The 14,576-nt window shown below is 35.5% G+C and overlaps 1 protein-coding gene across 5 annotated transcripts in view; it reads right to left on the reverse strand.

The window, feature by feature from the left end:
• The window catches only part of LOC106877715 (uncharacterized), a 61,530-nt gene extending 50,319 nt beyond the window's left edge, over positions 1-11,211 (reverse strand). The window contains exons 1-2 of one of the 5 annotated variants that reach the window (XM_052971247.2): positions 8,679-9,324; positions 4,118-4,258 (exon numbers count right to left, since the gene is read on the reverse strand). The gene's annotated coding sequence lies outside the window, so the exon portion shown is untranslated. Of the gene's footprint in view, positions 1-4,117; positions 4,259-8,390; positions 9,325-11,103 lie in introns of those variants that run through there. The other 4 variants (XM_052971245.2, XM_052971251.2, XM_014926673.3 and 1 more) reach the window with 4 other exon arrangements.
• Positions 11,212-14,576: the final 3,365 nt, after the last annotated feature.

Below are 14,576 nucleotides of genomic sequence, written 5' to 3' on the forward strand. Positions count from 1 at the left end.
CTGCTTGATTTATTGTCTCTGATTTATTGTTATTAGTTTTATCGGATTCCAGATTTTATTGACTTTAGTCGAGGCCGCTGTAGTGCAAGTATTTGAACGAGAATTCCGGTTTGAAAATACCACAGAAACTTTAACACGCTCACGCCATCAACTTTTCTCAATCCATTAAATGGAATTAATGATTGCTAGACAGTACCAAGTATATATATATATATATATATATATATATATATATATATATATATATATATATATATATATATATATATATATATATATATATATATATATATATATATATATATATATATATATATATATATATATATATATATATATACAGTAATCCTAATCCTTCGACTAGCGCGAGTGGTACGTTCCAAAATCCCCCGTTATAAGTGAAAATCAGCGAAGTAGAAACAGTATTGTACTGTATATTTTTTTGATTATTTTTATAATTTGCATCCATTTATTTTATTATAAATGCAAAACAACACCACAGAGGAATCGACGTAAGCTTAAATAATAAACCGCAATATGGCGGGGGATAATCCCGTAATTGGCTGCTCTTTAAGCAGGAGATTAATCCAATGTATTCTTCAATTCATGACTGTCCCCGGAGATTTAGTCTACACTTATAAGCTACTGCTTTCTAGAAGACTAGAGATCCCGTTCCACTGTGTAATACAAATCTTTAATTTCTAATCGTTGTCTTACAGACCAAGGAATGTTCTACCGTTATTATCAAAAATATGGTGCCGTGAGTTCACTCACCTCAACAGACCTTTTCTTGTCTCTTGAACGGTGGCAATATAGACTTCTCGGTTCCACTACCAAAAGTCCATCTTTCTATAAGGTCATAAGTTATTTCTGTTGGCCTCAAACTTTCTTCAAATACTAGTTGTTTCGTTATCGTTCAACAGATAAGAGACACTGACCAACTTTTGGAAGCTAAGAAACATCCGCATTACTCTGGTTACCTTCAGCTAAAAAGAAAGGGCCATACAGGTCGTGTTGTCAGCGTATGAAAATATTGCCATCCAGAATTATCTGTATCAGTTTATTATTGACCATCACGTTGTCTGTCCAGATATATTTGATCTCCTTCTTGATCATAGATTTCACGTTTGTCATGCTACCACAATGTACGCCACTGGCGTGCGTCGCTGCGCAATAATATCTATGTATTTATGTACGCTAAAGACTTAAAAAATAAAACTTACGGCTTTTGATAACTTACACTGATGTATGGATGACTCGTAAATTATGCTATCTTTATTTATCTATATTTACCGACCCCAAAAGAATGCAATGTAAAGTCATGCTCGGCAGCATTTAAACTCAGAACGTAGTGAGAATGTCGACTTGAATGTATTATATCCGGCGCTCTAACGATTCGTTTAATTCTTTGCTTTATGTGACATCGTGCTTCATGCAACAACAAAAGGGTCTGTTTCTATCCGCCGATTTCCCTTGCTTTCAATGTCACAAACCTATAAGTCAGCACCGTGTCTCTGTAGCCGTGAATGCCAACAGCAATTTAATGACTGCATTTTGAAACCAGTTCCCATGTACCTCTCCTTATTTAAAACGTTAATGACAGCAATTATTGACACCAACAAAATCTTCATTCGTGTTTTATACAAAATATTTCCAATTAAAAATACCTGATAATCAGCTCAACTATTTCTCATTATGTCTCCCTGTCACTAAACCTTGAATTAGACACTTTACTAAAAACTAACCTTCAAGACTCAGATGTTCTCTTAGGTCACATTTTCCCTACAATCTTGCAGAAATGATACAGCGCCATCAAGATTTAGGACTTCGAAACTTATGGGAAATACCTTTCTTATCTTATTCACCAAAAATGTAAAGTGAGATATTTTTCATCAATATATTAGACATGTTTGTAATCTATTAAACACAGGAATATTTTAAATGTAAATATCCTCTTTATCGAATTTGTTCACTTTTCTCTAGATTATATTAGAGCTTATATTATATAACCATTTCTAGATGAACCGTGTATCCGAATATTTCTAAACAAACTTAGTCAAGGAATAGGTTTCTATCGGCAGATTGATCTGTATGAATTCGCGTTTGTTCTTAATAAGATTGGATATGTATCACAAGACAATTTCTCATTCCTACTCTTTATAAAATTATAAAATCAATAACATGAAAGCTTTCCCAGCAGTGGCATAAGACCAATCAAAGAGAAAGTTTGTCTGATACTTTCTTCGTCAGAGCGTGGAGTTATTAAAGCTAACGTGTATATAACAACTATATACAGTTGCTTAGCACTAGTTACACATGAAGTGACTAATACAGTGTAGTAGAACGTCTATAATTTAAGAGTAGTACTTATACACATTAGATGAATGGTGTAGATATTAGTGCATAAATAGGAGTCAAAAATACGCGAAAGGACATGAACATATCAGTGTCCCATATTAATATTCAAAAAGATAACTACGTTAATCATTTATTGGCACACACTCTGAGTCGATAGCAATCTATAATCATTAATTCATTTAGATAAAATTCCATTCATTTATTCTCACTCTAATGCTGAAGATTTTTTTTTCTATAAATAAGGCATCATTATCATAATCGGTTACGTTCAATCGTTGCATTGATTCAATGTATTTGTTTTGTTATTCGGATCTACTGATTCATTTAGCTCAGCCCTTTACCACATAAATTTGTTCATAGTCAAGCCAGTTTATGAATTATTTATCAACTACAACAGATTTTTTTTCCTATCAATGGGCTGTTAAAATACGACACCTGCTTCCATAGTATGCCCTTCATTTCGATTACTCTCTATAAAATGTTTTGCTTTTAAACACAGAAAAAATAGATGTACTACTGTGTGTGTAGAGTCTCTGTGTGCTTGTGTATGTGTGTGTGTGTTTGTGTGTGTGTGTGTGTGTGTGTGTTTGTGTGTGTGTGTGTGTGTGTGTGTCTTTATCGCCATGTGCATGTGTTTGTATGTGTGGTGTATGTAAAACCCTATATATAATTATATACAAACATACATATATATATATATATATATATATATATATATATATATATATATATATATATATATATATAATCATATATATATACACAAGTATAAATTAAATAAGGTATTATTACCAAGAAGAAGAAGAGCAAGAAATTGGCCACTGTGTGTATTTTAATAGTGAGAAATTTGGAGTGTTAGCTCCTATTTCTAGCAAATGGTATTCTGATACCATACCCTGCTTAATTCACACAGATAAATGTATATGTATATATATATATATATATATATATATATATATATATATATATACGATGGGCTTCTTCCAGTTTCCGTCTACCAAATCCACTCTCAAGGCTTTCGTCGGCCCGAGTCTATTATAGAAGACACTTGTCCAAGGTGCAAACCAGTGGCACTAAACTCGGAACCACGTGACTGAGATGCAAGCTTCTTACCACACAGCAACGTCTGTGCATACACACACACACACACACACACACATACATACACACACACAAATATATATATGTACATGTATATATACATATAATGCTTCCTGTATAGATATATATATACATATGTATGTATGTATGTATGTATGTATACGTATTTGCACCCATGCACATTGATGAAGTGAAAGTCGCTTTCAGCCTACTTTTGTATTAGAAAATTAGTTAATATTGATTAATACAACGTGCTTTTACTGTTCAATGAATAATCGACCAGAGATGGTTAAACAGACACCATTAATAAGTGAAATATTTAAAGAATTCTTTAACATCCAGTAAACAATTTTGATTCAAGTAAATTATTACACAATGCCATAATAAGAAAGCAAAAACTTGAGCTCAAATTCATACGGTCATATACACAAATAAATAAGTGTGAGCGTGCATGTGTGTGGACACGTACGCATATTTTATAAACTATATAATAGATATGTGTTTGCATGTGTCTGGTTAAATTCCATGTGGTGAAAATGGGACATTTTGTTGCCTTTTACGGGGTTCAGACACTTTTAATATACATAGGTGGGCTGAAAAGTTTATAAGCCGGCTATGAAGGAGTGATGCTAGAGCTGTGAAATCTTGCATACATTACCTTCAACTCTACTTATAAATTACTACATTGTTTCTTTCCAGGTAAACAGATATCTGACTGTTCAAAGAAGATTCCAAAAGTAACTGGTAGCGACTTCTCTTGGAAATGGAGAAAATTTGGCATCGTGGTGTTATCAAATACCTGCAGACAAAAGGTTTAGCCCTCAAATGACATTCATACTGACATGGTTACGTTATCAACAGTGCATAAATGGGAAGATGAACTTAAGAGGAGAAGGGAGGGTATTGAAGATGACTCATGGCCTGGACATCCTGCAACTGCTAAAACCAAGAAAAAACATTGATCATGTTCACCACATAGTGATAGATGACAGGCAATTACCTATAAATTAAATAGCCAAGGCTATTAGAATATTTGGTGGAATAGTTGAGACTATTGTGCACAATGAATTTAGCCTGATCGGGGTTTCTGCTCGACGGATGCCACAACTTCTGACACATGATCAAAGACGCATCAGGCTGAGCAGATGAAGGGAAATCTGACACTGAACATTTCCTAACCCAGGATGAGTGTTGACTTCATCACTTTGAACCAACCCATACAGTGAAAAACACCCGTCCTCACCTGTTGCGAAGAAGGCCAAAGTCGTTTCACTCTTTCAGTCAAGGCAGAATAACACCGGTCTTTTTGAGAACTTGTCTATGTGATAAATTTCATATATATTATACATATTACATATACCATAAGTATTACATAAAGAAAGATAGACAGACATACAGACAAACAGACAGACATACAGACAGACAGACAGACAGACAGACAGACAGACAGACAGACAGATAGATAGATAGATAGACAGATAGATAGATAGATAGATAGATAGATAGATAGATAGATAGATAGATAGATAGATAGATAGATAGATAGATAGATAGATCGTATATATATATCGTATATATTATATATTACATATCTTTTGTTTAACAACAGACACAGTAAATTCTGGTAACTGATTTATGGGGTTTATAGTTCGGACGTTGAAGGTGGAAATGAGGAAACACTTTTTTACATTTCGACAGGTTAGGTTTTGAGCTTGGCTTCTTTACTGACATTTCGAACACAGTGGCCGAAGTCTCAACCCCATCAGAATGCATTCCTTGTTGAGCCACATGATGGGCGATGCGGCTTAAGCGTCTGATATGAGAAAGGGTCATGCTTGTCTTTCGTTAGCTGAATATCTCAACTAGAAACGCCACACCTATAGATGTTGCAGTAGTTGCTTCAATGAACTGGATACTTGGCCGTTGACTTTGTAAGTTCTTTCGCCCAGATTATTTTGTGTGTTTTACCCTTGGTAGGTATCAGCTTCTCCACAGAAACAAACGCATTCATCATGCTGCTTCCAATAGCTTCTCCGTATCCCTGGTCCGAGGATTTTCACCATTGAGGTTTTCTCCTCGTGTGTGATTATTTTGATGTCACTCCTGGTCCTAGTCCTGTCTAGTATGGATAGCCCTACCAAGAGAGGAACTCCTACCAACATAGCTTTTGGGATCATTGGAGCACGCATATAAGCATATAAAAAATATAGAAAATGGAAGAAATACTTCTTCCATACGGTATCTTAAAGGGAAGTGTGAACGCCATCATTATGTTGCATAGAAATACTCTATAGTTCGTTCTCTAGGTGGAGACACAGAGTTCTTTGACATAGTGGCTGATGTCTTCTAACGTGATACCTTTGCATCCTACCTGTTCATTATATTTCTAGGTTATGTTCTCCACACCGTTTAGATGAGATGAAAGACAAAGGATCCACTCTTCAACCAGCCAAAATTAAACGTTTCCCAACTGTGTCCATCACAGATGCTGATTGTGCTAATGACTTGGTGCTGCTAGCAGATGAAGTTTGTGATGCACAGTCTCTTTTGCACAGCTTTGAAAGTGCTGATAAAGGTATTGGTCTTTATTTTCAATTCAGGCAAGATAGAATATATGATGTACAAACAAAGCGGCAACATTAAAATCTGGAAAATTTTTGAAAGATTCAAACGAATTTAGGAATTAAAACTGCAAAGGAAGATTTGTTCGCAAATGATGTTCATCGGGTGAGATCATCGGGTGAGATCATCAGTCACGTTTTTTCTTTGGAAACTGAAGCATGGTTACGCAAACGTTGGCAGACCACATCAAACTTTGCGAGGATTCCGAGTGCACCCGAGATAACTTATCACGTGCAATGGCGGACTGACAGACTCAAGAGAACGAGTCACGGCGATCCGTGCAATAAGTACGACCGGATGTTGATGGTGATGATGATGATGTATATTACATATAGCATACGTGTAGGGTATATATATATATCTTAAATATCATGTATATACGTAGATAATATATACGTATATGTATAATATATAATATATTTATATAAATATATATATATATATATTTATTCATATATGTATACATATATATTACATATAATTTACACACATATGTTATATATATATGCATATATAATGTGTGTATATGTATTTACATGTATATATAATGCATGTATATATATATGTGTGTGTGTATGCATATATGTATTTATATATGTATGTGTGTGTGTATGTATGTATGTATTATGTATCTATGTATGTATGTATGTATGTATGCATGTATGCATGCATGTATGCATGTATGTATGTATGTATGTATGTATGTATGTATGTATGTATGTATGTACACTGGTTTATGTCGTACGAATGAGAGGTGGGTGCTTCAAACATGTAGAGGATATGACTCTTTAATTGAAACTGACACAGAGTTTGTATCGCGACTCGTACTTCGTGTCACTGTCCCTGCCTGAAGATCACAATGGCAGGAAACTCGAGCCATGTGACAAATATTCAATTTCAGTTTCAATTATGTCTCAGTTGCAACAACTGACAGGAATCATCAGCAAGTGGTTGAATTGATTCGGGCAAACAGATGTGTCTCAATCCATGATCTTGATGCAAAATTGGACTATGGCCACAAAAAATACAGAAGATAGTAGAAGACAGCATGTGATAAGTGACTAAGTGGATGCCATAGCAGTTGACATCCGACTCGAACAAGAGAAAGTCAGAAGCCTTCTCATATCAACTTTATCGTATTTGAAGCTAATAACACACTTATTTCTGATGATCCAGAAACAAAGCTTAAGTCATGGATTAGAATCACACCTTTTCTCCAAGTCCTTAGGAATTCAAGAGACACTTGAACGTTATGGTAACCGTTTGGAAGAACGACGAAGGCGTCATTCACCTTAACGTTTTGGATCATAGTCATACTGCGAACGCAGACGGCACGTTAAGACACTCTGGAAGTTGAGGGAAGCTGTTAAAAGGAAAAAGACTGCGCAAGAATCTGTAAATGATTCAATGCGCAACCACACGAATCTTTGGCAACAAACTTAGCAATTAGGCAACCACCTTAATGCCGAGTTCTGGTGCCCTCTGATTTCCACTCGACCATTCCAATAAAGGACAGACTTCGAAGACAAATATTTGATGTCACAGATGAGGTGAAAGTGACTGCGAAGAAGAGTCATGTATGAAACACTATACACAATGACAATCTGTCATACATTATTAAGTTGAACTCTGTGAAATATAATTTAAAAAGATAGACTAGCTGTCAAATTAATAGTACAATGAGGAAAGCTTGAAATTTAAAAGGTCAAGTTGAAATAAGATACCCTTTAAACAATGCTGGGAAAATTGTATATTTAACATTATTCCTCGGTAATATTACAGAAATATCGAACAAAATCAGTTGAATGACTTTATAAAGCATTTTATATGAATACAATGAGAGTAAGTAAGAAATATAGCATGCAATTACTATAAAAGAATTTTTTTTTAATGTGCCCCAGCATGGCCGCAGCCTCAAGGCTGGAACATATAAAAGAATAACTGGCATTCCATCGTTAACGACAACGAGGTTGCTTCGATCAACGGAACGTCCTGGTCGTGAAATTAACGCGCATGTGGCTGAGCGCTCCACAAACTCGTGTACCCTTAACGTAGTTCTCAGAGACGTTCAGCGTGACATAGTGTGACAAGGCCAGCCCTTTGAAATACAGGTACTACTCATTTTTATTAGCTGAGTGGACTGGAGCATAATGAAATAAAGTTTCTTGCTAATGGACACAACACGTTGCCAGGAATCGAACTCACGACATTGCGATAATGAGCCGAATACTCCTAATCACTAAGCCACGCGCCTTCACAATAAACAACTATAAGCAAATAATAAAAAAAAGTATATATTACACTATTACCTTCAACATTGTTCGAAATTCTTGTCGCTACAGACAGGAATTGTATTGTAGGTAAACTTCACCAAAACAAGCATGAGTCAATGAACAGCATATTGTTTCACGAAAACTTCACAAATCAGAAACGCATTGCTATCCATATATATACATGCATGCATATATGCATGTATGTATGTGTGTATGCATGTATGTATGTATGTATGTATGTATGTATGTACATACAAACATAATACAGATAAGCCAACAGTGTAATCTTTATAACAACAATTACAGAAATTTTATCCAACCTACCGTTATGCTTCCGTGTCGTACAATAGTGACGTGTGTGTTTGTACATTTATAAGTACGTATTGGAAGTTCATGTTTAATTACGTGCATAGTAGCAGCAGTCAAACACCAGCAGCAGCGGCGGTGACGGTAGTAGTAGTAGTAGTAGTAGTAGTAGTAGTAGTTTTATCACTTTTATGTCTGAGTTCGAATGACGGGGATTTGTCAGCATAAGTTCAGTTCCGTTTGGTGTTTAATCTAATATACACCAATAGAGGATTACTAATGAAATTAGAATGGTGGTACTGACCCCACTTTGTGTCTCTGAATCATTTCTGAATTGCTGACAACAATTTTTTTTTTTTTTTTTTTATGTTCTGTGTGATCAATATCTTAGTGCTTTGGACGAGTCAGTTCTTTTTTTACTAAGATTTCAGCGCTGCTGAAAGTATATTTACGTTTCTAAGTATATATAAGTGGAATACATGCATGTGCATGTACAGTGCATTCATTATGTGAACAGGTCGTCTTAAAATATTGGGAGAGATTACAGCTAAAGCTATATGTGAGTGAGAGAAATATCAAGTGCGTGATTGTGTATATTTTATGAGCGCACGCGTATAACAGCAACGCAACTAATAAACTATCGTTAACCTGTTGAGACAAGGTAGGGCGAGAGTAAGATGTTTACACCTGCCAGCAATGTCTAGTGATATATGTGTGTGTCTGTGTCTGTGTGTGCGCGCGCGCGCGTGCGTATGTATACGTGCGCGTGTGTGTACAAGCAAATAGACAGTCAGTGACTGAATACAGAGGCAATAAAAAGCGAACCACTGTGCTAGTAAACAGAAAATCACCCGGGTAACATAAATAAGAAATATGTTAAGAAATCAGAAATAGAAATAGCTGTGTTCTAAGATACGTCTGTAGCCAAAGTATTGTCCAGCTAAACCTCTCGTTGAAATAGTCAAGAATGAAAATGATTAATGTTATTCTCAAGAAACAGTCTGAAACTCAAAGTAGCTGAAAATACTGTTTACTGGTAAATAAGCTCCTCGAGATGTTTTACTTATTTCGTTGCATAAATAATTAGAATTAGGGAGTTATGTATCAGCGACGACAACCAGTTTAAGTTTCATTTCTTCCGATCACAAAACGGTCACCTATTAGTAAAGACACCTACGGTCCTCGGCTGCTTGTCTTTACTGCATATGGGTCGCAGCACTTATTAAAGTTTATACTGCTTAATAATAAATTAAAATTTAAGTCTAAATATAGCTACCTTAGCTCTAGTTGCGAATATTTCTCATTATTGTTTCAAGGCAGACACAAATAATGTAGTTTATAACAGTTGCAAATCGAAATAAAATGGAAATGTCTATAATCCTCTCACCACATAGTGTAAAGTTGGAAACTTAGTCAAATGAAATTCTAATGAAGCGAAATTCTTTCGGTGATTTCAAACTCTAATTGCAATAAAAACTGAGTTTCAATAAGGCTTCCCTTATCAAAACATTCAAATGCCTGTGAAAGTGCTTAATTGAAATCTTGCATCCGTAGGTGGAATGCATTTAAGAAAATTCTGTTTCATAGCTACAGGCCTTGACATGCATCCACAATTGTTGTAATAGTTTTCGTTAATCTCTCTCTCTCTCTTTCTCTCGCTCTTTCTCTTTCTCTCTTTCTCTCTCTCTCTCTCTCTCTCTCTCTCTCTCTCTCTCTCTCTCTCTCTCTCTCTCTCTCTCTCTCTTTTTCCCCTTTACCTATCTACCCTTGTCTCTCATTACATTATAAATATTCAATATCTCAACAAAATTCTTGACTTCAATGGGAATATATTTTATTATTGTTTTCTAATCGACGAAAGTTTACTTACGTCACCGTAAAATTCACATTTAAGAAAGGATATTTTAATTGTTATACTTGGGGATGCACTATATGTTTGGTCTTTACTTCAGCTTTATTATTATTTTTGTTTCTTTGTCAAAATTCTCTTGTCACACGTCATTGTGCCCTCTTAGGTGACCCTTTATCCCACGTGTCTCCTCTTGCTTTGATTTGTCAATTTTGTCTTTCTGTGGTCTGTATCCTTATCTGCGCATGCATTTGTCTGTATCTGTGTGTATGTGTGTGTGTGTGTGTGTGTGTGTGTGTGTGTGTGTGTGTGTGTGTGTCGATGTGTTTAGTATGTGTGTTTTGTGAGCGTGTATATGAGTTTGCTTTTTGGTTTCCTTTAGAGTCTTTTATAGCTGAATGCAAAATAATACTTCACAAGTTGAATCGGGTTTTGAACCAACATAGTGGATGCTAAAATTTACCATTTAGATGCTCTAATGCTAACTTTAATATGAAATTATTATTCTTGCTATCTTACGGATGAAAGACTTGTGTCTTTAACTTTTTTCTTTTATGTCTATATTCCTTAAATTTAAGTTAAATTGCTACTCACGTTTCTGGCAGAGCTTCAGTCTTGTCGCAGACGAGATGATGCTAAATTTCTTTTCTCCCTATTGATCATGTGCAATGCGTTTTAGAAACCTACAGTTAGATCTTTTAGTAGTGTATCGCTTGTTTTTTTTAAGCAGTGTGCTTCACTGTCTTCTAAAAAAAAACTGGAATCTAAATATACATTCCAGAGATGATCATCCTCCCCATCATACAAGTCTGGATATTGTGTAACTTACAGATATAATTTAATGGTGTAAAGGAATCGGAGCACAAGTGTTAAAATGGTTAGTAATTTTGAGGGAGAGGGAAATCTATTACCTCGAATCCAGTTCTCACCTAGTGCTAATCTTGTCAACCACGAAAGTTAAAAGGATAAGTGAACTTCAATAGCATTTGAGCTCAGAACGCAAAGAGTTGCGAAGCATGTTGTGCGTCGCTGAAACGACTCTTGCCGCCTTAAAAATGACCTTACGTTTTAAGCTTTGAAGTAATGCAATTGCCATTACATAATATGGTGTTTTGCTTCTGATAATCACTTCTAAATGTAAAACTATGTCTCTTCTAAAGCCTCTACATATTAAACTCTACAGAAGGGTGTTTCATGATGAAATATAAATCAGGAAAATATTTTGAGACTCCAGAGAATGCATAAGATCGCTCTTCCTCTAAAATAGTTCTTTCCTTAGTCATAAACGGGTAAGTATACTTACACGTTCACACGTATATGTGTGCGTGTATTTATCTATATGTCCACACATATACAGTGAAAAGGTTTAAAGATCCACATGTTCACAATAAATCTTGTGTAGAGGATTAAACCAGTCACATTGTTACCGTAGTCCCTCAACGTTTCAGCTTTTCTAAGAGTATGTCAACTTAATGTTATTTATAACTCTGATATTCTTGGTCCTTCCTTCTAAATGTTCACTGGTTATGTAAACTGCATTACCTTTGTTACTAGTCTTGCGGCGATAATTTTCATTTAATATTGCACAGACTTGAACGATCTCATGTACTTGTTTCATTTTTATTTTCGTAATACAGCAAGTTGATTAATGTAATAACTGTACCAGTTATCGAAATGATCGTAACTGATTAGTAAATGTAATATCATCACATTTAGTCCTTTCATTGTTTGATTTTATACTCTACAGATATGCACTGTTCCTATAATATGTACGTGTCCGGATTTTCAGTTTGTATAAAACATTTTAAATTAACTGGACGCTATTTCTTCTCTATACATCCTACTAACCAAAATTTCGCATAATGTGCTGACAGAGGTATCTGTATGATATTTTAAACTCATGTTTCTTTCGATATGTGTGTGTGTGTGTGTGTGTGTGTGTGTGTGTATGTGTGTGTGTGTGTGTGTACATATATATATATGCATATATGTATGTATATATATATATATATATATATATATATATATATATATATATATTTATATATATATATATATATATATATATATATATATATATATATATTTATATATATATATATATATATATATATATATATATATATATATATATATATATATATATATATATATATATATATATATATATATATATATATATATATATATATATATATATATATATATATATATATATATATATATATATATATATACATATATATATAATATAATATAATATAATATAATATATATATATGCATACATACATATATGCATATCGTTTCTAGAAAACATAAATCCGGAGAAGCACGCTCTAATGTGTGGAGCAGTATATACTAAAAGTGGAGAAAGCGTGTTTATGGGATTACCCTGGGTTTGCCGTCCATAAAAGATTTAGCTTTATGGCTTTATGGCGTATCGTCATACCCCAAAACCTATTGACCTAAGACCTCTTCAAAATATCTTGATATTTTTAAGAGGTAATATTATTAATATAACAAAAATATATATACTTACAGTTATTATATATATGTGTGAGTATATATATATATATTTATTTATTTATTTATGTGTTTGAGCCAAGTGGCTGCGTTCCTTGCATGGCTCTTCTCCCCCACCTGACATGGTCCAATCAAGAGTTTTGATGGCACATCTGGTGTATAAGAGAATTTGACATAGCTGCCCTAAACTGCGTCTCATTACGAGCCATTGGTTCGTCTGGTATCGTGGAGAGGAAAGCGTCAAATTTTGTCTTGAAGATCTCCGCATCCATGTCTTGCATGTCTCTCAAATGTTTTGGCAGGGCATTGAAGAGCTGAGGTCCTCTGAAACCGAGGCTGCTGCAGTATCTCGTTCTTATGTGAGATGCAGTAGACGGTACCTTTGGCACCATGCAGTGGCGACCCGTGCGGGCATTCCTGTAGTACTTGATACCAAAGTTTGGCACCAGTCCTTCCAGTATTTTCCATATGTATATTATTACATATCTCTCCCGCCTGCGCTCCAGGGAGTAGAGACCTAGTGCCTTCAGCCGCTCCCTGTAGTTCATCTGTTGGACTCCGGCGATCTTTTTTGTATAGTGCCGCTGAATTGCCTCGAGTTCTGCTGTCCGCCTAACACTGTGTGGTGACCACAACTGAGAGCAATAGTCTAAGCGGCTCAGAACAAATGTCTTCCATAGAGTCAACATGACTTTTTGATCCCTTGTACGGAATGTCCTCAGTATCCACCCTGCCAGTTGTCTGCACTTTGCTGTCAACTTGACAATGTGCATGTGAAATGATGCATCACTACACATGTTGATACCCAGATCTCTTACTGTTTGTGGTTCTGGGATTGCAGTACCTCCAGGCCCTGTGTATGCCAGTTGGGAGGTACTTGTGGTCTTGTAGCGCAGTACTTGAAATTTTTTTTGCATTGAACTGCATATTATTTTGCTCTGCCCACTCATATATTGCATTTAGGTCATTCTGCAGGCTTACAATATCATCAGGATTCTTTATTGCCTGAGATATCTTTGTGTCATCAGCATAGCTAGTGACAGTGGCTCTCCGAGTGACCGTGGGCATGTCCAGAAGGGCCACTATGAACAGTAGTGGCCCCAGAACAGTTCCTTGTGGAACACCGCTCAATATTTGTGTTTCCCTAGATAGTTCTCCATTGGCTGCAACTGTCTGACTTCTACCATTCAGGAAGTCATGCAGCCACTCTCCTAATTTACCAGCTATGCCAAGGTTTCGCAGCTTGTGACATATCAAGCCATGATCAACTTTGTCAAAGGCTTTTGCAAAGTTGAGATATATCACATCAACATTTGAATGGTCAAGTAGCTGCTTCAGGACCCAGTCATAATGCTGCAAGAGCTGCGTGAGGCAGCTTCAACCTGGACGGAAACCATGCTGGGTCTCATTCAGCATGTCATTTTCTTCTAGGAACGCAATCAATCTCCTTCTGACAATTCGTTCCATGACTTTGCTAATATGTGAAGTCAGAGAGATGGGCCTGTAGTTCCCAGCCTCTGCTCTGCTTCCACCTTTATGGAT

This window comes from Octopus bimaculoides, chromosome 10 (genome assembly GCF_046866305.1).
Source record: "Octopus bimaculoides isolate indiv1 chromosome 10, ASM4686630v1, whole genome shotgun sequence".
NCBI lineage: Eukaryota > Metazoa > Mollusca > Cephalopoda > Octopoda > Octopodidae > Octopus > Octopus bimaculoides.